Source organism: Simochromis diagramma, unplaced genomic scaffold (assembly GCF_900408965.1).
Source record: "Simochromis diagramma unplaced genomic scaffold, fSimDia1.1 OVJJ01000131.1, whole genome shotgun sequence".
Taxonomy (NCBI): Eukaryota; Metazoa; Chordata; class Actinopteri; order Cichliformes; family Cichlidae; genus Simochromis; species Simochromis diagramma.
In genome coordinates, this window is record NW_024387200.1 from 472,661 (window position 1) to 496,193 (window position 23,533).

The window sequence follows — 23,533 nt, forward strand, 5'->3', positions numbered from 1 at the left end:
ATCTATACGCAGTCACATGCAAATGACAGATGATTGTTCCTATAATAGGATCAACCAAAGCATTTCAAAATGATGCCAAACACATGCGAGGAAGAAGAAGAGCCCTAACCAAGTCAAACAAACAGAAAGACCTGTAAAGTAGGAAAGTGGTGAGTTCAGAGAGGTTATGACTTCAAAAGCATCAGCACAGTCCGCTGCATTTACCATCTTACGGTAAAATTGAGGTCACGCACACAAATCCTACTAAATTTGAAGACATGGAAACTGTAAGGTTGATTTCAAAGTGCAAACTCATATATAGTTTAGTTCAGCGTGAGCCATGATGACTAGTTTAGTTTATTAAGATCTGCCATTAAAGACAGCAGCGCAGTAGCTATTCTTCTTCCAAATGATCCAAAAGACTAAAAGGAGAGTCAACAACAAGCTTTACATTTTGCTGGTCTCCTGAGGTACAAGAGTCCATTGCCATCTGTGGCCCTGCACACACAGACGTCCAACACTGACAGCACGAAACCAGCAGTTAGTCTTGTAAGAATTAACTTTAAAAGTAAAAAAGACAAAAACTTTTTTCTTTTCTTATTATTATAAATGTAAACAACAACAACAACAACAACAACAACAACAACAACTAGGGACTCAAATACCTTTTGTTTGTTTGTTTGTTTTTTACATTTCAGAGCTAGGACAGGATTTTTTTTTTTTTTTTATAAATAAAGGAGCTGTACCAAAGCCGAGCAGAACATAAATGAATCATAACTGTGAATCATGCAAAGCCACTGTAGTGGAGTCTAAGAATAAACACTTGTAACTGAAAATTAGCATAATAGGGCCATTCACTTTAAAGTGATTTTTCACATATAAAGAGCATTTTGAGATTCAACCAGCTTGCTGTGGCTGTACTTTCCACCAGCTGGGCCATCAGAACAGCCTGAAACAGTCCTGAGCCCTGAGCCAAACCTACTCACTGTCAGGCCCTAAATACACCATGAAAAACACAAAGAAAGTTGAGCTTTTATGTTCTCAACAGTGAAGATGAAAGCTTGAGCCCTGGCAGCTTTTTAGGGCCATGATGCAATTCCCGTACTGGATCGCGCTCAGGTGAAGCTGTGGGAGAGTCTCCTCTGAAGTAGTTCAGTCCACTGATGGCTTTCATTAGTGTGCCTCTTGACTCCACCTCATCACACTCACAGCTTACATACCTATTCACAGCTTTTCTGCTGTGTGAAATAAAAGAAGTGAAGAAATGAGAGGGAGGGGGAAATAAAAAATATAAAAAAAAATAAAATAAAAAAAATAAAAATAAAAAAAATCACCCATCCTAACAGCATCAGATGACCTCAGCTTTAACTTCATATACACCAATAAGTTTTTTTATTTTTGTTCCAGTTTAAACCTGGTTTAATGAGTTGATTTAAAGTTCAGCAGCAAGTAATTTCAAAAGTCTGACTTGAGTGAAAAACAGCTCTATGATGCTAGCAAAAGATGAGAGATATCACTCAGGGTTAGCAAAGAGCTGAAATGTAAGCTCTCATCAGCCTGACAGTCGAAGCCATCTTATAGTATAAACCCTGAGACAGTCCTTACCTCGAGATGTAAGCACTGAAGTGGTTATATTAAGCCACACAGAAAAACAACCTGCAAATAAGTTATTTGGACAGTTTTGTTGTTTCAATTGTCAGGTTTTAATCTGATCACCAAATATTTACATTCCTTCATTAGTTTGATCTGGTTCTTTATAACAAACTCAGGCCACACTAAGCAAAATACTAAATTTCACATCAGAGTTTCAGATTTTCCTAATAGCTGCAGACCCCTACCGCAGTGGTCCTTGATATCTTTAAACTGCTTCTTCAGAAAGTTGCCTCTCTTGCGGCCTGATGGATTTCAACTCCACTATTGTGGATCCCAGCTTGAGATGGTAGTTCTTCTACAAAACCCACTGTGAGCAACATGGTCGCTCTAAACAGAACCTACAGCTCACCAGGGCTACAGAGCAGAATAATGACTATTTGTCAGCTAGAAGAAAAGACAGCGTGCTTCCAAAAAGTAGACTCTTACTTTATCCACTTGTTAAGTCTGACATTATTATTCATTTCAGATTCAAATGACCCAGTTCCCAAAAGCAAACAGACACAGAGACCACTGAGAGCTAACTCTTTCAGCTCATGTAACTGTTCCCCCAACAGTTACAAGAAAATCTCATGTCAACATAGACATGAAAAAAATGATTTACAAGCATTAACAGAGTCTGGGGTAGTTATCTGGTTTCTAAAGCTTCCATTAAAGAATAAATAAATAAAAAGGAGCAGTGCTATAACTTTGGATGTGTAGAAAGATGGAAAACTAAACACCAGCAATGTCTGGAGGTAAAGTCGAGCTTATTTTGGCTAGCAAAAAGACTTCTAGGCATGCTAATATAAATATATTAGCACAGCAAAGTACAGCTGGACAATAAAAACATTAAAATAATTATCGTGAAAAAAAGTTCCTCTATCGCAATATAAAACATCAATATAAAGTTGACAGAGATCCATACTTTCACAGACAACATGAACAGCCAGTGACAATGGTAATAGCACCCCACAGACCAGTCATGTGGCTGCAATAGAGTTACAGCAATGTCAGGTTAGGTTAGGTTGATACACAGAGCATAGCCAGCAGCATCACATGTGCTAATGTGTGGGCTGCTACACACTAGTATGTAAGGATTTTACGTAGGAAGAAAAAAAAAAGACAAAATGAAAACTAAAGCAACAGCGCTAGCACCCCAACACACAGCCCAAGTCTCAAAAGACGAGGACACTGTCGCCTTTTGACCTAATTTGGAAGTGTGGAGATGTTCTGGTTATTTAAAACCCAACAAAGGAACAGAGCAGAATACACATTAAACTGTGTCAAAACCATGTTTTCACAAAAACAGGTAACACACCCTGAGAAGCCATGATAACAGTAAGGACTGTCGAAAAATTATGGATTTACGCAGCTAACAAACTCAGCCACCTGGCGTGGCTTTGTTAGGTGAAAATATTCATTATGAGGATGAGAGCTCATCCAGTGCGCTAGGCTTAAGGACCGAGAAATAGGATCATTAGGTCATCACTTATTAAACAGAAGTCATTTAGGATGCGAACAGCATTCACCATCTTTCATGCGCACTCTCATCCACACGTGTATGCACCCCTGCTATCACCACAAGTAGAAAGCAGTTCTGTGATAAACACTGGACTCCAGTCAATTCAATATTGTCTGCTCTATTACTGAACTTGGGTTGGGATCAGAGCCAAAAAACTACTGTAGATATCAATAGCATTAATTACATTTGTGGTGATAAAAAAAATGTAATTTCATCCAAACCATCTGAGTCTACTTCAGATATTTACGTGCCAAAAATACAGACAGCATATTTGAGAGTCTGAGTGGACCACTGAGACAAAACAAACTCTCCACTGACATCACACTAGTGACATTTCCTTTTTCTTTCCTTTAACAGAATAGAAACTCAGCATGTTTCTAGATATGAGAGCTGCATCATCTGCAGTGAGAGGCACGTCTCTCTTAATCAGCCCAGATTTTCCCAGAAAGTTTTCCAGTATCCTTTGTTGCTCACATCGTTTACTGGACAGCAAAATGATATGCAGTCAAACATGTCACATTCATTCCAAAGAAAACTGTAAAGTTCAATTATTTTGGCACGATACGCTTCAATTTAACATTATTTTCAGTTTAATTGCCCTAATTGGGTGTCATAGCTACCAACCTGAATTATATTAGGAAAAATAGACACCAACAGTCTAGTCAACAGATAATTGATAGTATTTCCTGCTGACTGATTGAATGATGACAAAAAGTATCTACAGAAATAAAGTCACAGCATATTTCTTTGGTCCTCATGCTGTGTTTAGGGATCATTGGCTGCTGATGTCTTGATGATAAATAAAAGGGCTAGTTTCAGCTCAATGTGCCAGTGTCACCCTGAAATCCATTTTTATGCTTATCCAGTGTATAAGCTCTGTCCTATGTCCTTCATCTGCAGGAAGCTGGATGAACGCGAATGCACAGAGGAGAAAGTGAAGACCATCCTTTCATGCTGTGTGCAAAGTACCCTGCTTCTATGCGCCTTTTTCCAGCAAACCTCAAACAAGCAGTGGCTCAAGGCAATCTCTTTCAAACGGTCTAGAGACTCATTGGCAACTGCCTGGCAACCACTGGTTGCTAGGAATAAATGAGTATCCAACTAAACCAGCTACTCGCTAAGGGGTAGCTAAAGTGTGAAGAGAATGACACAAACCAGAAACGGAAATTTGCTTTGACAGGAAAAGCATTTAGTTGAAACATGCTGCTTTCAGGGGTAAGGCACAGCGTTTACTGTGAAGGCGAACATTGTTCTTGCCAAATCTGGAAACCAACTATCCTCCATCCTAGTCCTGTATCCCTGGGAGGCTTCCATCACCCCTGATTCAGCACAGTAACTGGAGTTTGTGTGGAAGAACTGGAGACTACAGCCTGGTTAGTGCAGGTAATGCACTGGGATGTGTATAGCTTGTTAGGACTGGTACAAATCCTAGTTCTTTGCAGGGTTGATTGGTTGTTATAAAATATATGTCAGACTTTGATTGGGACTGGCGACCCAGCATTCACAACTGACCCCCTACATGTTACTGTGAGTACCTTTGACCATTATAATCATAATCATCAATGCATTATTTCCAGCAGCCTGTAAACACATCACAACTGAATTTGAGCCTGACAGCTGATCAGGAAGCTGCACCAGTGCCAAAATGTAATACAGTATACATTAATGTCTGTGCAAGTTCAGCATACAGAGATTAAAAAATTCATAAGTTTACTAATGCATCTTCATTTATAAATTAGACAGCACTAAGGCAGCACACAAACTCCTAAAGTGAAACTGGTTCATGTGTTGCTGACTCTGAAAGATCAATTAATCAATATTTTTACATTAGAAATTACATAGAAAACCCAATAAATGTGACAGGAGTTGTTTCAAGTGATTAAGCGACAGATTTATTAGTAACCTTGCAGTTATTCTGAGTACTATTGTTTTGGCTCTCCCATCTCATACTGCACTGTTTTATTTCCAGCAGAAACAGGGATTTAAAATGATGCTCACCTCCCCCACCCATCTTCACAGCAATCATATCAGGTATTGGCAGTCTTACAGGGTGATGTTAGGACAATCAGACTATGAAGAACAGTTTTTCCCTCACAGACTTACATTGTATTTGTGACAGCGGTAAAATGCAAAGACGTCTTCAATTAGGTGGCATGGACTCTTTGCATCAACTATACACTAATCATGGTAACAAGCACAATAGCCTCTCTCTTAAAAATGCATTTTGAGTCAGGAAATATCCGATGTGTACACACACACACATAGGCACAGATGAAGTGAAAATTGGTACATTTGCTTTTCTAAGTGAACTCTCAAACAATCTTGTTCATATGTTTCTTCTCCTGCAATCATTGTATTAGCAAAATATTTCATGACCAATAAAAAGCTAAACAACATAATCATCTGTTACATGAAGCTCAAGCAGTACTGTCAGCAGCTGGAGTCCAAGTTGGTGGAGATGGAGCATGTCTGACCAGAGTACATTATCTTTCCTTCAGAAGTACTTGCTACCTCTGTGGCAGAAACTTGGCCACTGAGCCAGGACAAAAGTAATTTCTAAGATCATCATTGCTAATTTATAGGTCAATATTGGTGGAAGACTTTGGGTTTTTGTCACTATAAAAAGACAATGGATACAATGAATTTTTGTATTTCTCATAGGCAAGTCATCTTTGAAAAAATTAAAGAGATTTGTGATATTTGGCCACATACAAATGTCGCATACAAAATTCTCTGTAAAAGATTGACAAGTATTATACTTAAAAGTCTGAACTCTTCAACATTTCACTCTTTATCCACAGCTTCCAGTTGCTTTGTGCTGTTGAAAACATGTCAGTTTTGCACATCTGGGTGCATCATCTCCCAGTGCCCTTCTTTTTTCTTTTCCTTTTTAAAAGATCTGATATGTTCAGCCCTTCCTCACCTTTTTTTTTTTTTTTTTTTTTTTACTGCCCATCTTTTCCTTTTCACTACTTTCGGCGGAACATTGATTTTTATTGCTGCTGCACAACCTTTTACTGCTCAAGGTTTAATGGTTTTCCACAGGTGTTAGCATCCATCTATACATTCATTTATTGCTATTCAGAGGCTATGACATCGAGTCACTACTTTAAAAAAGTTAAACTGTTAAATATTGACTATAATTCAGGCCAAAATACCAGCCAGCAGTTAAATAGCCCACCACCAATTGTTCCAACTCCAGAGATGTACTGCTTGGGCTAGCTGGTTAGTGGAACTTTCAAAATAAAAGTAAGAGACTTGTCCACTTGAAAACTGGCCACTCATGCAAAGTAGAAATAAAATTAGCAACCAGACATAGTTTAGTCACAGTGAGCTGCTGAATAGCACCACACAAGTTCATAGTCACAACCACAACACACATTAAATAGTTAAATAGCAAATGAAGAAATACTTCAAGAGAGGTCTGGCTTTTGATGCATGTCATTGAGGAATTGAGTGTAAATGTAAGCTAACAGGGCTGTGATCAAAGTCCATGCAGGGTTTGGTAAACAAGTTCTGGTGCTGGCAGAAATAAACTGACTGGCAGCTACCACAATTCAAACATTCAGAGTGCTGCAGGGTTTCTGTTTTCAGAGCACATCAAACAGCTCGGGAGAAGAGATGTCCTCAGGGACTCTGGAAAAAAGTAAAAAAAATAAATAAAAAAAAAATGTCTCAGATGATGAGATATTCATTTCACCCTAGCAAAACCAAAGAGATGCCGGCTCCAACTGGATTCTGTCATCATCAGGGCTCTAAAGCAAGGTTACTTTCTGAGGTTTGTAATGCAGGATGAGCCGGGCTCTCTAGCTTGGTGAAATGAGGGCGAAGGATGAGCTGAAATAAGAGAAGATGGAGCTGATGGTGGTAGGAAAGTCTCTACTCAGGTTTCACAGTTTTACCTCAACAGCTCTGTTCAGTTACAGAGAACAAGAAGCCTCTGCAGACCAGCCAATACACGAGAGCAGACCGGAGTCTGAAGATCAATGCTGGCAGCAGGTCGAGAGAACAATATGCTGATGTAATTTTCATTAAATGTTAATTTCAATTCATAATTTATGTGATTACATGTGTCCAGCATTGCAAAGCTTCTCTGTCATAAGAAATAAAGAAAAAGAAGTTTTAATCTTAATCTCAGGCATTGGCTGTCCTTTAAAAGGACAAATGGGTTTGTGCGGATCTGACAAATTTACAAATATCAGGATAAAAAAGAAAAGAAAAACAGTTTGAATTACAGAAGCCATACTACCCAAATATTGAGTTATCCGTCTCTAAAAAACAGGCTGAATCTGTGGCCTCCACTGTGATAATGCATTATTAAAGAACATCAAATCTTATTGCTCCCATCTCCATTATTTATGTTTGATTTTTGATTATGTTTTCATTATTAGATATTTCTTAAACTGCAGCATCACAGATGCATCTTATATGTAAGATTCCTTTCAGTCATGGACTTATGGTCCAGAATACTGACAGGTCGACGATGTTGTGGTCTTTCAGCTCAGTTTGATGAACTCTTGATGGTAGCTGGCGATGCCAATTCTTCTTCTACTCTGTAACTCTGCAGCTCACTGAGACTACAGAGCAGAACAAGGACTACCGCCCTGTAGTCCAACAGTGGAGTTGAAGTTCCCCCACTGGAGAAGAAAGTAAGAGGAACTTGTTATTGCCGCTATTTACTATCATAAAATACAATCTATTTCTGTGATAAACTCTAAATTTACTGTTTGACTGCGAGTTTTAAACATCACCATTATTGGTGGAAAAATGTATAATCTCATCTCAATAATGCACAGTCAATTTATGAACATATTTTTTAGGTTAAAAGGATTAATCCCCCAGTTTGACCTGCACTCTTCAACAAAAACGAGAAGCTTGTAGCTTAAAGAGATGCAGAGATATTTCACTATTGATATGCACCAGTGAGATTCCCACAAGATGTAAGCAAAGTATGACCTTCACTGCTAGATTTCTTTGTGTATTTTTACAAAGGGTGACTAAGGTATATGGGAAATCTAAATGTCATACAGTTAGCATCCAAATATTATGTCACATTTAACCTCTCATCTCACTTTGACATTTTGTATCTGCTTTTCAAGTTGACCCCAAAACACATTTCTTATCTTTAAAGACATTACTGTCAAGAGAAAGAGAATGAGATGAATGAAATATAGTGTAGTACAATATTAAATAATATAAAATAAACAACTACAGCCTTAAAAAAGTTATAAGAATTAGTAAAACAATGCTACCTTGAAGCTAGTCATTATACAACAGTTCCCAGTGAATACTTAATAGCGGTTTTGGCCTAATCACCAAGCAAGTTAATCCACCATTTCTTATTCATACATGTAGTTATTAAATAAGTGTGGCAGGTCTGTCTGAGTTGAGATCTTCTAACAGCAAATACTTTCATGAGGCTGGTTTCCACGGAGAGCTTTAGCTTCCCGTGATCATCTAAATGTGTTTTCAAAGCCTTTCCATGCTAAAAAAATAAAGGCACGCTCAGTATATGTTATTCATGAAAATGGAAGATCAACAGGGAATATAAAACATCCTGAGATATTCACTTAGTGCAGGCAGCTCTGCTATAAAGACACTGTGTGCTACTGCAGGGAGGGCAAATCAAAAGGACAGCATCACTGCCATCCCCTGCATGTACTGCAGAACCTGAAGTGACCCACAACAGCTGGGGATAGCTAAAAAAAAAAAAAAAAAAAAAAAAAAAAAAAAAACATACCATGTGATGGTGCTCCAGAGCTAATGTCACAACCGACACGTTGGGAAAAGACAGTGAAGTGATTTTAGACAGCTGCACAGCTGGGATGTCCAGCATGCAGTCCACCAAAAACGTCCAATCCCGTCCACTGGATGACTTTGTAAAAGAAAGGAGGGCGTGCATTTTTAACTTTTACCTGTATTTTGTCCTTAACAATCGATTACGCCCATGGAGTCTGAATTCCTCATTTCATTTGAGCGAGATGAATCTAGATCATTGTTCATTTTATAGTCTTTTTCATAACAAGGTTATCATGGCCTGTCATTGGCCCGTCATTCACCACTACATAAGTAAGAGATTTACTGGCAGTACTACATTTGAGAAAAAAAAGTTTTAATAATAGATAATGTTCTCTGTTATTTAATGCTTTAAGTGACAAGTCCAGGTAATGACTAAGAGATTTTTCTGAGTGGTTAGGCCAGAGAAGCCAAGCCAATGGGTTTCTTTGATTTACTACAATAGCAATTCTACATAATGTGCAACAAAAATATCAGTGATGTAACATCTCTTCTTTTGATTGACATAAGAACTAGGAAGTCATTCAAAACAGTTACCAACTTGTCCCATCCTAATCTGTTAACTTCTCAGTTAATAAAAGTATCAAGGAAAAAAAATTAAAGCTCATGATACTTATGGTGGAAAAATAAACACTGCATGGTTTTGTTTTTTATGTCAGACACAATGAGTTTGTGCTGATCTGAAGTCAACCTCAGCACCACTGGTCACCACAGCTTCAAATAAACTCTTAGTATTCACTGTTTGTGTATTCCTTACATACAGCACAGGACAACTCTAATTGAAATCAAAATGTCACACACACACTTGATCCTCATTTACAAGAGCAGTGTTGCATCCTCGTCAACACTTTTAGCTGCACCCCATCCCAAGGAGGCTGAGCTCCAAGGTTAGGCTCTGGTTACCGTTTCTATTTACCTTCCTTGGGATTGGAGAAGCCAGTTGCTTCGAGCAGTGCTCTGCTCACCTAGTACAACCCCCCCATCTGAAACCTGAACCTGTGACGTGTGCGTGTGTGTATTTATCAGGTTCAGGCAAATGCACGGAATGCAAATGCAGGGGAGCAGTAATAGTGCTCAGCTCCTCTTTGTTCCCAAACACTAATATTTCCATGTTTTAAGCTGCTGACTGTCCATTACAGCAGAGGTAAGGGCCAGAAGATCCCAATTTCTCTTCCCTGTTGCCTTTCAAGCAGTAAAACCTGAGGAGGAGAGGATCTGTTGCTGTTCCATACCAACTTGCTTTCATTTGAGCCTCAAACTGTCATTTAAAACATCAGCAGCTTCAGAAGTGACTGTTAAGTCATAATCAGCTGGTTCAATCTGGCACAGACATGTGACAGAGTAATATAATTAAACATAGATTAGGCATGAGGGTTTTTTAAGTTACTTCTACATCTGGTAAAAAGGCTTATTTTTGGCCTCTGAATCCAATGACTCTGATTCACTTGTTATAAGAGCGGTCCAAGACTCCAAGCCTCCCCCACAGCTAAAAATTCACTCCACACAGTGCATGACTTCAGTCTCGGATTATTTTCTTGGGTGGGTGTGAACTCTGAATTTTGAATTTTTCTTATCTTAATTTGATATGCATTTGTGAAGATGTGATGACAAATGTACCAAGAATCAAGAGTCCTTGGTGATGACTCTAAAGGTTAATAATTTACAAGTTGGGCAAAGCCCAAACTCAGGCAAAATAACCCACACACAACTTTAAGCGTTCTTGCTAACATACAGATATTTTTGAAAAATCCAGACAAACCAAACCAAGTCAAACTCCTTAGTGGACGTAAAATAAGAAAAGGGTTGGGTGACAAAGCAAAAAAAAAATACCATCACCACTAATCTAAAAATATAATTTCTCTCAGGTTTAAAGGTGGAGTTTTGGAAGATTCCTGTATGATTCTTTGCTGCTGTGTTGCCCGCTGCTCTGCTCTATGTGACCACAACTCTGTCTGTGGGTTTGTTTGATTACCTGTACCAGGTACACCTTAGGAACCTGAAGGTTTGTATCTATATCAGATATCATGATGCCATCATGTTGCCTAGCAACCACCTAGGAACAGGCTACAATTACCCATTTTTAGCATATAAATGTAGTGTGTTTTTATATTTTATTTTGCTTTACTTTTCTCAGTTTGATTAAGCGATGGTTCCCTGGTGTACTGGTTAATACATTCACTTTACATCAAAAGATCCCTTCTTTCAGACCTGGAAGAGAACAAGCCTCAGGGTCTGTGACACTAGCTTGTGTCTCCTAGTGCCAGGCCCTACCTTGGATAAATGGAATATCAGCTCTTCTAGCCAACAAAATATGTCAACTGTCTACAATAATAACATGAATTCTACACGAACCTTGAGCCAACACCAGTTTTAATAATGTTTAAATGTCTCTTCTAGGACACAAATCTAAACTGTACAAATTCCCTGAATGTAATTAAAATTCAAATTACAACTTCACCGTTTACATAGACTGAAATAAATATAATGTGCAGTTTCATTCATTAAGCATTTTAATAGAATGAATCAATTTGTCTAATTTCCTGGGAAGAGTAGAAGTAGTGATGTCTGATATAAATACACACTGGATTTGTCTTGATTTCTCATTTTATCTCCACCTTGTTGTGTTCCCCAGGTTTCAATTTCTCCCCTCTCGCAATGGTCCCCATTTCAACTTCAACCAGCATCAAAGCAGCACAATACATAAGATGCCATCTTCACATTCTGTTGATAGTTTTAGTTAATTTCTGAATGATTTACACTCTTTTTAAACAAAGGGCATTTTTAGTACTGCTATAATTTGTTTAATCATTCAGCCCTATACAAATCTAAACATTAGTATTAGTAACAGTTAGTATTTTTAGTATTTAGTAGTTAGTATTTTTCTGTAACTAACACAAAAAACATCAAGTAACCCATGAAATATGAACATACAAAAAAAAAAAAAAAAAAAAAAAAAAAAAAAAAAAGATAAAAGTTGTTATCCAAAGGTTTGACCGGCTCAGCCTACTTGATATCCAATTGCCTGTATGCAGCCAATTAACCAAAATTAATTTCACACCTAAATGTCACAAAGCTTCAACTACTGCCATGGTAAATCCAAATCCTTATTCAATTCTTTTTTGTGTGAAATGTCTTTTGTCAAAAGCTTTGGTGCTGCTTGGCATTGTTTGCCTGAGAACTCTACTGAACCTCGCAGATTCAAAAGATACTCCCAATACTGGTATCTGTTGTTTTGATGATGATCTTGTAGCATCCTGTCTAAAATTGGGCACACACTTAACAACTGTCAGGCTAATTATACATGTGATTAAGACATGATCACTGGCAAATGGCCCAGGTCTCTTCCAGTCAGACTGAGCCAGTGTTTGGAGTCAGCAGATAGCCATGTAGTGTCACACACACACACACACACACACACACACACACACACACACACACACACACACACACACACACACACACTATTTCCACCTATAAATATTTTTTTTTCCCCAGAAGTTAAAAAAAAAAATGAAAATACCAACAAAGACCAGCAGAAAGCGGAGAGAAGAAATGTGAGGGTTTTTTTATGGTTTTTCAGGTTGTGAATAGAACAAAAACTTCTAAATGGGGAAAAAAGTAATGGAGGGAAAAATACCTTGGCAGATGTAAAGAAAGAAACATTAGTAAACGCTCGACAAGGTTAATGGCAAGGTTCGCCAAAAACGCCGGGCACGTCAACCATTTTTACACACCAACAATCACAGCTGCAGCTATTTATAGTGCGAAGAATTAATCCTCCAATTAATAATTAAACACTTATAAGATGCCTGGCACAATTTAACACACACAATGAATTATTTACAAGGCATGAATGGTACATTGTACATATTAATATTAATGTCTGAATAGGAAAAATTCTCATTTTGCATTTGAACATGACACATCAGATTTCCAAAAAAATGAGGACATTTTCTCTAAGGAATGCCTGTGGTTTTAATGAATTTTTAAATCAGTTTTAAATAAAATATAAACAAACTAAAGTTCCCTAACTGAGACATTTCAAAAACAATGGCTACATAAACTCTTTTCCGCATGTCAAATCTTTTCCTCATTAAACAAACATGGTCCAGGGTGTGTTCAAATGACCACAAGGCGATGGCAATGATTACACAGCCAGTGTAGTCTCACCCAGTCCTTCTCCTTGTAACCTGAACATCCTCATTACAGCTGCAGAGCTCTGAGCCTTTATTCTCAACAACCATGATGAAATTATTTGACTTATTATTATCAGTCCTTTGAGACGAGAAAGATCTTTGTTGCTTTTACTCTTATGGCAGCAGGACTATGGTGATTTATTTTATGTCCGTGTATCTTCACATTGCCTACATATATGTTATTCAAACCTTAAAATAGGGCTGCTCAATTAATCGAATTTTAATCTAAATTACGATCTGGGCTTTCAACGATCATTAAAAATGACTGAGCCGATTATTAGCACCTCCCTCGTGCTTTACTCTCGCGCTATTCCGCGTGGCAAATCGAGCGCACCCCTCTGCATTTCGAATACGCATCACAACAATTAAGAGGACCCGAGGGAAGCTCAGAAAGCTAAGCAGAAGTTATTTGGAAGAGAGTGACTGCCGTTGGTTGAAAAGAGAGGTAAAAAAAAACTTCAGTGGTGTGGAAACATTATGGGTTCGCGGAGCCAGACGTGGATCAAGTAGACACAGTGTGTAAACTACAGTGTCGTAGCTGCACCACAGAGCAACACTGCAAAGTTCACTAAACATAGATGTTTACATTTTTCATTTATTCTTTATACAGGGAGTGCAGAATTATTAGGCAAATGAGTATTTTGTCCACATCATCCTCTTCATGCATGTTGTCTTACTCCAAGCTGTATAGGCTCGAAAGCCTACTACCAATTAAGCATATTAGGTGATGTGCATCTCTGTAATGAGAAGGGGTGTGGTCTAATGACATCAACACCCTATATCAGGTGTGCATAATTATTAGGCAACGTCCTTTCCTTTGGCAAAATGGGTCAAAAGAAGGACTTGACAGGCTCAGAAAAGTCAAAAATAGTGAGATATCTTGCAGAGGGATGCAGCAGTCTCAAAATTGCAAAGCTTCTGAAGCGTGATCATCGAACAATCAAGCGTTTCATTCAAAATAGTCAACAGGGTCGCAAGAAGCGTGTGGAAAAACCAAGGCGCAAAATAACTGCCCATGAACTGAGAAAAGTCAAGCGTGCAGCTGCCAAGATGCCACTTGCCACCAGTTTGGCCATATTTCAGAGCTGCAACATCACTGGAGTGCCCAAAAGCACAAGGTGTGCAATACTCAGAGACATGGCCAAGGTAAGAAAGGCTGAAAGACGACCACCACTGAACAAGACACACAAGCTGAAACGTCAAGACTGGGCCAAGAAATATCTCAAGACTGGTTTTTCTAAGGTTTTATGGACTGATGAAATGAGAGTGAGTCTTGATGGGCCAGATGGATGGGCCCGTGGCTGGATTGGTAAAGGGCAGAGAGCTCCAGTCCGACTCAGACGCCAGCAAGGTGGAGGTGGAGTACTGGTTTGGGCTGGTATCATCAAAGATGAGCTTGTGGGGCCTTTTCGGGTTGAGGATGGAGTCGAGCTCAACTCCCAGTCCTACTGCCAGTTTCTGGAAGACACCTTCTTCAAGCAGTGGTACAGGAAGAAGTCTGCATCCTTCAAGAAAAACATGATTTTCATGCAGGACAATGCTCCATCACACGCGTCCAAGTACTCCACAGCGTGGCTGGCAAGAAAGGGTATAAAAGAAGAAAAACTAATGACATGGCCTCCTTGTTCACCTGATCTGGACCCCATTGAGAACCTGTGGTCCATCATCAAATGTGAGATTTACAAGGAGGGAAAACAGTACACCTCTCTGAACAGTGTCTGGGAGGCTGTGGTTGCTGCTGCACGCAATGTTGATGGTGAACAGATCAAAACACTGACAGGATCCATGGATGGCAGGCTTTTGAGTGTCCTTGCAAAGAAAGGTGGCTATATTGGTCGCTGATTTGTTTTTGCTTTGTTTTTGAATGTCAGAAATGTATATTTGTGAATGTGGAGATGTTATATTGGTTTCACTGGTAAAAATAAATAATTGAAATGGGTATACATTTGTTTTTTGTTAAGTTGCCTAATAATTATGCACAGTAATAGTCACCTGCACACACAGATATCCCCCTAAAATAGCTAAAACTAAAAACAAACTACAAACTACTTCCAAAAACATTCAGCTTTGATATTAATGAGTTTTTTGGGTTCATTGAGAACATGGTTGTTGTTCAATAATAAAATTATTCCTCAAAAATACAACTTGCCTAATAATTCTGCACTCCCTGTATTGCAAACATTTGCACTGTTATCAGTATTTGCACACTATTTTATATTATTTTTTGACAATCTTTAAAGCCATTATTCAATACATTGTTATTGTTAAATAAATATCGTCAAATAATCGAGATCTCAATTTCAGTGAAAATAATCGTGATTATCATTTTTGCCATAATCGAGCAGCCCTACCTTAAAACTCACTATAGTACATTGTATGCTTGTGTTGGACAGGCCACTTTGTCATTTTATAGACCAAACTGCTGGTAGTAGTAGGAATGTTTTCCCAGGACATTTTATGCAGTCTTTTAAGTATAAAATAACTGTAACACTAACAACAACTAGAGTAATTTAACTTTATAACTTGAGAAGCGCTGCAAAACACTGCCACAAAATAAAACAGAATGTTTTTTGTTTTTGTTTTTTTACCTTGAATGTTTTATTTTTCTGTTCAAGTCTTTTCCACCACATAACCATATCAGTAATTTCCATCATATTGTTTACTTTTGGGCTGCAGAACGGTTTTTTGAATATCTTCCAAAGCACTGTGCTTTGGTGGAGTTTGCTGAAGGTACTAAATCTTTATCAGAGGCTGAGATTTGCCTCCAGCTCCGAGTCTTGCTGAGGCTCGTCTTGTTGTTGTGTGGACTTGGACATGTAAACACATGGCATTGCGATAGCAATGATATTGTGAAATATTCCACTTTTGTGTGTGCTTGGTGCAGCCAAGTACCCCAGAATGCATTTCATCTGAAACTCAAAAGCGGCAATAGTGGAGGACAGCGGTCAAAACTGTAAGTAAAATTTAAAATATTACTGTCTTTGATGAATTAAACAAACTTTTAAAATGTTTTTAGGCATGAATGCAGATTTGTAAACTTCAAATATCTGTTTGATTTATCAGCAAGACATTTCCTGCTTGCAAAAGTGCTCCGATGTTTTTGTAGATATCCATTTCTGCTGGTCTAATGGCCAGCTGCCCCACTAGCTGTCAGCTGACCACTCATTTAAGGATCATTATACCTGGCAGAAAATCTGAGTCCTGGCACATCATTTTCAAAACCCTTTCGCCACTCAGTGAAAGTTAAACACTAGATATAATTCACTCATATTATTTCTAACTGTTGATGTTTGGTTTATTTCAGTGTTTTACTTGTTTCTGAGAAAATTGGTTTGTTCCCTAAAGTAGAAATGTGCTGTACTTATTGTAACGGCAGCTTTTCCTGAATTAAAACGAACATTAAAAATATTTTAATCCAGGAGGAAAGTATGAGCCTTTTCTCTGGAAGCAGAAACATCTGGGCCAGCATGTTTATGTTGTTCATGGAGACAGATGTCAAGCTATGAAACGATAAACCATAAATGATCAAATTATGTTTTTAATATTTACTCAACTCTATTCTAAACGCCAGCTGTCTGTTGTAAGTTGTGAGAGTCTACTAGAATAAAAATGAAATCATTCTAGCATCTGGACAGTTTGTCTTTGTTCAATAAACAGTGTGAAACAGATCATATGAATCACTAATAATAATAATCATGAAGACTAAAAGCAGTGAGGTTGCTCTGAGTGCTCAGAGTAGAAAAGTGCCATATAACAACCAGTCCACTTCCCATTTCAGTAACATGTGCATACATGTGCCATATAAATTACATTTTAAGTCTAGAGGTGCTGACTACTATCATATTAGTCTTGTTTTAAGATCTAAAGAACAGTCGCCTCATTCACCCATTCACACTTTCTTCTATGCTTTTTCTTAGTGAGTGCTTTCTATCTAACATTCACATTCGAATGGATGCATCGGAAAGCAACTTTGGGTTAGCATCCTACCCAAGGATATTTGGCATGCCAACTTGGAGTAACCAGGGATCAAACCACCAACCATGCGATTAGTAGATGACCTGCTTCACCTCCTGAGCTACAGCCAACGACAAGTGTTTACTGCAATTTTTCTAAATTAAGCTATTTTCTAAATCTTTCTATATTATTTCACCTTGATGGCTTTTTTATGCTTATTGTTCTTCTTCAAAGAAATCTAGTAATTAAGCGTATCATGGGCAATTTCCACCGTAAATATTAATCTGTGAAATTAAGGGGAAATGGGCGTAAAAACATAGCCAAGGTGGGGGGAATAGGCTCCAGCCCTCCCGCTACCCTAAAAAGGATACGCGGAAGAGAATGGATGGATGGATGGATGGATGGGAGTAAAAACATGGAGATGAGGTGGGCTGAGCTGAGATGTCATGTGATCAGATACACTGCCATTCCACTTGTCCTCTGGAAGTACTAGCAAAGTACACAAGTACAAACTTGCGTACTTCGGTATTGAGAAACAGTCATGCACTGAACAGCAATAGCTACAAAGACACAGCAACCACATAAACACAAGCTTGAGTAGCCCACAGACCTGGTCCACACATTTCTGACACTGCCCCCTGGTGACACTGCACAGCTACAACATGTACGTAACAGTCTGTTCTCCTGACAAGGAAGCACATTCAATGGAAAGCAAAGGTTTTCTCCTCTGATGTGGGTGGTAAATAAATGCGCACCTGCTGAAAACTTCCTAGTTTGTCCTGTTGATGTGGGTTTTTTGTTTGTTACACTAAGAGGGCCCAGTACCACCCAATGACCCCCCCCCCCCCGACACGCCTCTGAGAGTAGCATGAATATTAAGGCTGTTTGTCCAAAAGATCCATATTTCAGCCTTTAGCAGATGGAGTGCCTGATATTTACAGCATTACTATGAGGCAGTGCGGCAGACTAAACATGCAGCGTTAACAAGGCTGCAAAGTACTGATGCTGTTCAGTGGAAACCTGCAGGGTAATGTGTGATAAATCATGCAGGGTGTAGGTGCATCTGCGCTATGCGGGCCTACCTGTCCTCCTCAAATACTCCAACAAACAGGTGCTCTTTCTCCGCTGGTCAGAGCCACAAATGAACGCCAGCGAAAACTTCATTTGGCATTTACTAGCAGGTAGTACACACGCTACCTACAGGAGAGGGTTTATACCCTGTAGAGGAGTGCTGACAGTTTGCTTTCTCTTAAAAGCCACATTCAGGACGGTTCGCGGGTCTCCACGCGCGAGGAAAACTTCCCGTTAAACTGTCCGTCTCGTGAACGAGCAGTTGGTTCAAACACGTTCAAACAAAACACGGAGTCCTGAAGCTGAGCTAAAGCCGGTCTGAAGTTAAACCAGGCACCCGCAGGGCAGCAGCCGACCGCTCATCCCAAAAACTGTCACAAAAAGCGGACACTTACCTCAAACCACTGTCCGCGGACGACCGGGAGGAGAAAGCGCAGCCGGTCAGCGAGTCCAAAGCCTCCGAAAACACTTTGCTGCTGTTGTTTCTGTCCTTTAACTGAATGTAAGTCCCGCTCCGGCGTCACTTTGTATCCGGACGGAAGCTCACAACGTGGAGTGAAGCCGGTGGCGGCGGAAGCAGCAACAACAACAACGGCAGCAGCACCAACGGTCTCCGGCCAGCCTGCTGCCTGTCAGCGCTCAGCGCAGGGAGAGAGAGTGGAGACTGACGCCGCGCATGCGCACGACGATCGCTACTGCAAAAACAGAGATCGTCTAATGAGCAGTTGCAGTCCAGTTTGTCTCTATAAATGGGGTTTGTGCCCTGGTCACACTATCTTTAGAGTACAGTACAGCTTTCAGATTTAGTGACATTCAAGAATTCAAGCAATATTCTTACATTCTGTCCTTTTCTGCCTATGGAAGCAGTCTTACATTTTCAGATCAATAGGACCAGGCAATATAAAAGCTGCAATCCCCCATTAAAAAAGTTTTTAAAAAGCAAAGCAAAACAAAACAAACAAACATTTTGGCATAAAAATCTGTTTGTTGGGACCAGTCTTTTTTCCCCTATATAATATTTTAACCTGCAAAGCAGTCATAATTTTAACAAAAGGGGGTAGCATTAAATCTGTTAAAAGTCTAAAAGGTGCACATTTAAAATTCTGTAGTTATATTATTATATTATATTTCCAAAATGTAAAAACATATGAGAATGTGGGCTTGTTTCTTTTTTAATAATTACACTAATTCTTTAATTATCTTTGTCCCCTTTTTCAACACCTATTCCACTTAATCCCAAGGGATAATCTGGCAGAATGAGATGCACACTAAATTCCTCCATGATTCTGTAGAAATTATAAGATGATTAAATATATTAAAATTATATAGGTTAAGATCCTATATCATACAACCCACCAGGTCCATTCTGATAAAATCCTCAGGGACTGGTTCCAGTAGAATTTTCTTTTGTATCCTTTAAGGACCTTTTGAGTGGAAAAATGTTGCTGAAAGAATGGAACTGGATTAAAATTAAATCAGAAATTTGCTTATTTTTTGCAAGTTGTTTTTCATCTATAATTCAGTTTGGAGTTTTTCTCAAGTTATGAACACACAGAAAACTGCATAAAAGCTAATGCTATTCTATCAGAGAGACACTGTAAGTCTGCACCCACCAGTTACCATGACTATCATATATTTGATATAGCATATAAAATATTTTCAAATACAGTTTATTTTTCCCTAAAATCTAGCATTTTATTGAGTTTCAATAGGTGCCTGGTGGTTAACCCAGACTCTTGGAAAAGAAAGGTATAACTTAAAATATTCTGAGATAATCTAAAATGAATCAGATTAAACATATCAATTTCTCACACACTTGGTCCCTATTAACTCTTAAATTTAGGAAAAACTGAATGTGTCTAATCAGCACGATGCTCAGGCAGTCTATATTTATGTGCTTTGTTGTGTATGTCTAGGCTACAAAAGCTAAAGCTTCTTGACAGTTTCACTCTCAGTCAGTAATACACAGAAAAATATCTGATTGATAGAAATTAGTACTAAAACTAAAAGCTGTTTTATTGCTCATTAGTGATGGCTGGTAATGAATGGTGAATAATAAAGATTATTGATAATAGAAAAGTCAGTGCTCTGGGAACACTGAATATTCCATCTGATTTTTATTCCAGATTACAGTTTATTTATGTGGGGTTTTTTTTTTTTCTTTTCTTCATCCAACTCAATTTCATTTATAACACAGAAACAATGGTCGGTAGATGCATTATGCTTATTTAACAAAGTTATTTACAGTGTGTTTCTCATTCACTCGTTCACACAGCTGCTATGGAAGATGCTGGTGTGCCATCTGCAGCACCTTGGCATAGTTCATAGATCAGTTATGCTGCGGGTTCACAGGTATTTCGATTGAGTCAGATACTGTATCTATGTGCTGCAACTTCTGTCTATTTGCAACCAACCATGCACGCATTTTCATGATTTTCACTCGGCTATACAGGTTTAATTTGAGCCTAAAAGAGCTTCTACTGTTGGGCTTAAATGTGCTGTACACTATATAGCAAAGCAAACTGTGCTTGTAAATCTGTACTTTTCTGCATTTTAGATGCAGTGTTGATAAGATTTTCTGTGAGATGTGCAGCTTACTCAGGCTGAGGTGTAAAGGCTGAGGGGGAGGTAAGTTCCCTGCAGATTAGATAACACAAGCCAAGGACTTTCAGGGACTCTCTGGGCACAGCTGTACTAAAAATAGAGCTCAAAATTACAACTTTAATGTAGCTACATCAGGAGGCTAGCCTCTGCTGGGTGAAGATTAATGGATGATCGTCCATAGCTATTCTTACTGTGCATGCAAGCCCTCCCATTCAACTGTTTAAATGTTCCATCTGCAGCCTCTAATTTGAAAACTGCCGTGACATTGCACACCGTGCTTTGGTGCACTGTTTACTCTTAAGCTGTGCCCAGTCAATAGCAGGCTGCTGCAAAACAACCACTCAGACCTCTGCGGCGGCCGGCGTGCACCTCTAGTCTGGCTGGTTGTAACGCGATATTCTCAAAGCTAATTTGACTTCGGCCCACAACAAAGTCACTCAGTGCACTTACCAGTTAGTGTGAATCACTTTGCTGCTGAATTATCCACAGAAAATGTGACACAGCTGTACAGTTCATATGCCCACCAACTGACAACCAGCTTTCAAAGACATGAATTCAAAATTTAAAAACACATCCAATTTATAACATTTACTACAAAATTAGTGCCATTAAATAAACCATTCGTTCAGTTGAGCCTCTTATTTTCTGGAGCCTTGACTTCCATAATTCCCTCCATTCTAAAAAAAAAAAAAAAGGTAAATGGCCTGTATTTGTATAGCGCTTTACTTTACACTAAATTCAGTCATTCACCCATTCACACACACATTCACACACTACCATGAAGGATTCTCTTTACTCAGGCTCCCTCTGAAGGGAGTAACTTGGCTGTTGGTCGGAAGTGTGTGAGGTGGCATCATCGCCTCACCCAGTTCCTAACTTTTTGTTCATTTTAGAGTGAATCTTAAGATTTTACTGTAATCTTTCAAAACCCATCTGAGTCTGGCCTCAGGCTGCATTGCAGAATTCGTATCCTAGTTTCACCTCTTCTCTTCTCTGGGGCCCTTCTTGCTGTTCATGGCTGAGAACTAAGATCACATCCACATAAAACCATCAAAACCCTGTTTTTGTTTGTTAGGTCTAGGTGAGTGTCTGGGCAATAGGCTTGCATGCATTTATGCAAGTAAAGGCTTGGTTCTACATTGAAAATAATACAAGTGACGAACAAGAACAGCAAAAAGAGATTAGCAGAGCAGAAACCATTGGCACTGCCAGTCAAATATGGCATGAGAGCAATTCTAGAACCAGCATTGCCAAACAAAGTCATGGCGATGTGAAGACACCCACACGTGAAGGTTGAAATCACACAAGGAATGTGAGCCTATCTGAAATGTGTTTTCACTTGATTTTTAAGTCATGCTAAGAGGTAAATATGAGTGCCTGCATGATTATTCTCCACAGCTGGTCTGGACTAAAATACTAACTCTCACGTTTCAGATTTAAACTGGGTTTCTACTGAGGGGTTATAAAACACATCAGCCTCATGGACACTGGGTGTATTTGTAGTTTTAAAGTGAAGATAGCGCGAGTGTACCTTAGATCTAAAGGTGACTGCAGTTTTGGCATCAGGACCATCTACTTGTAAAACAACCTGAAGAAGCGTGCACACTGACGTTTTAATCTTCTATTGCTTTTATTCCTTCATTTAATTTATTTATGTTAACATTCACCTACCGGTATTTGCCCTTTTTTGCACTTTACTTTAACTTAACCTTGATTTTATTTGACTTAACTATCTGGCTTTCTGTTTAAACTTATCTTCTAAATACACCTCTGCTTGTGTTTAAGTATTTTTAAATCTCTTTTAAACATAAGTTATTTTGCTGCAGCACAGATGGCGATAAACTCAACTTTGTTGCTATTCTTCTATACATAGAGTATACTGTAGGCTACAAGTAAGTGAGAGATGGATTAAGGTGCATACAGCAAACACCACAGAAACAACAGTAATTAGTACAACCAGACAGACAACAGCACTCACAATTGTGCCAATGAAATATTGAAGTCACCAAAAGGCTGTAAATTGCATACCGGTAGGAAGTGCTATTAGATCATATCCTTTTAAAAAAACAAGAAAGGGTTCTGGGTTTGAACCTGGTTGTCAGGTGCACCCATGCGTGTTCTCCTTTACCCTTTTTCCACTTTTCATTAGTGCCTGGCAGAAGGTGTAATCAGCCATGTTAGTTTTCCCCATAGAAATGACCACATGGGCCTTTCAGGTTAACTGTTGAGTCTAAATTGGCTGTAAGTGTGGATGTGAGTGTGTGGTTGTCTGGCTCGCTGTTTTTGCACTGTGATGGACTCAAAAGCTTTCCTGGGTGTATGCTGCCTTTCAGCCTATGATACCTGGACATCTGCAGATGAATACACTACTTATACTATTACTACTACAGAAACAAATAAAATAAATACAAAAAGTAAATTGATGTGCACTGGCAAAGGAGGTGCTTTCCCACTTCACCTAAATGAGGACAGTCTGGATTTTGTGCATGATGGTCTTTGCTTGTTACCCCTCGCTGACCTCAGAGAACCTGTGCACTGTTACAAATGGCTGCACGTACCATGAAATGTTTGTTTCAGGGACACGAGGACAGTCTGTCCTGTAACTGATGAAATTCAAGAACGCTTCTTTTTTCCCTGCTGAATCCTGTTATGTGGGGCTCATTTAAATAAAAGAGAGGGACAGTGGAATTTGTGTGAAGATTCACAGCAAAGGTGTGAAGACTGTTAAAGTTTCATTTTCAAGCAATGCAACTATTACATGTCTCTGTAAATTACAGAA

General features: G+C 38.9%; 1 protein-coding gene and 1 long non-coding RNA gene across 4 annotated transcripts in view; one reads left to right on the forward strand and one right to left on the reverse strand.

Annotated features, from left to right (window-relative positions):
* The window catches only part of LOC120745451 (spermatid perinuclear RNA-binding protein-like), a 94,787-nt gene extending 75,963 nt beyond the window's left edge, over positions 1 to 18,824 (reverse strand). For 2 of the 3 annotated variants that reach the window (XM_040050315.1, XM_040050317.1), the window contains exon 1: positions 18,546 to 18,824. The gene's annotated coding sequence lies outside the window, so the exon portion shown is untranslated. The other variant, XM_040050316.1, reaches the window with a different exon arrangement.
* LOC120745452 lies at positions 16,036 to 23,143 on the forward strand. Its single transcript, XR_005698638.1, has 2 exons — positions 16,036 to 16,078; positions 17,043 to 23,143. It is a non-coding gene; the product is annotated as an uncharacterized LOC120745452 (long non-coding RNA).
* The last annotated feature ends 390 nt before the right edge of the window (positions 23,144 to 23,533 follow it).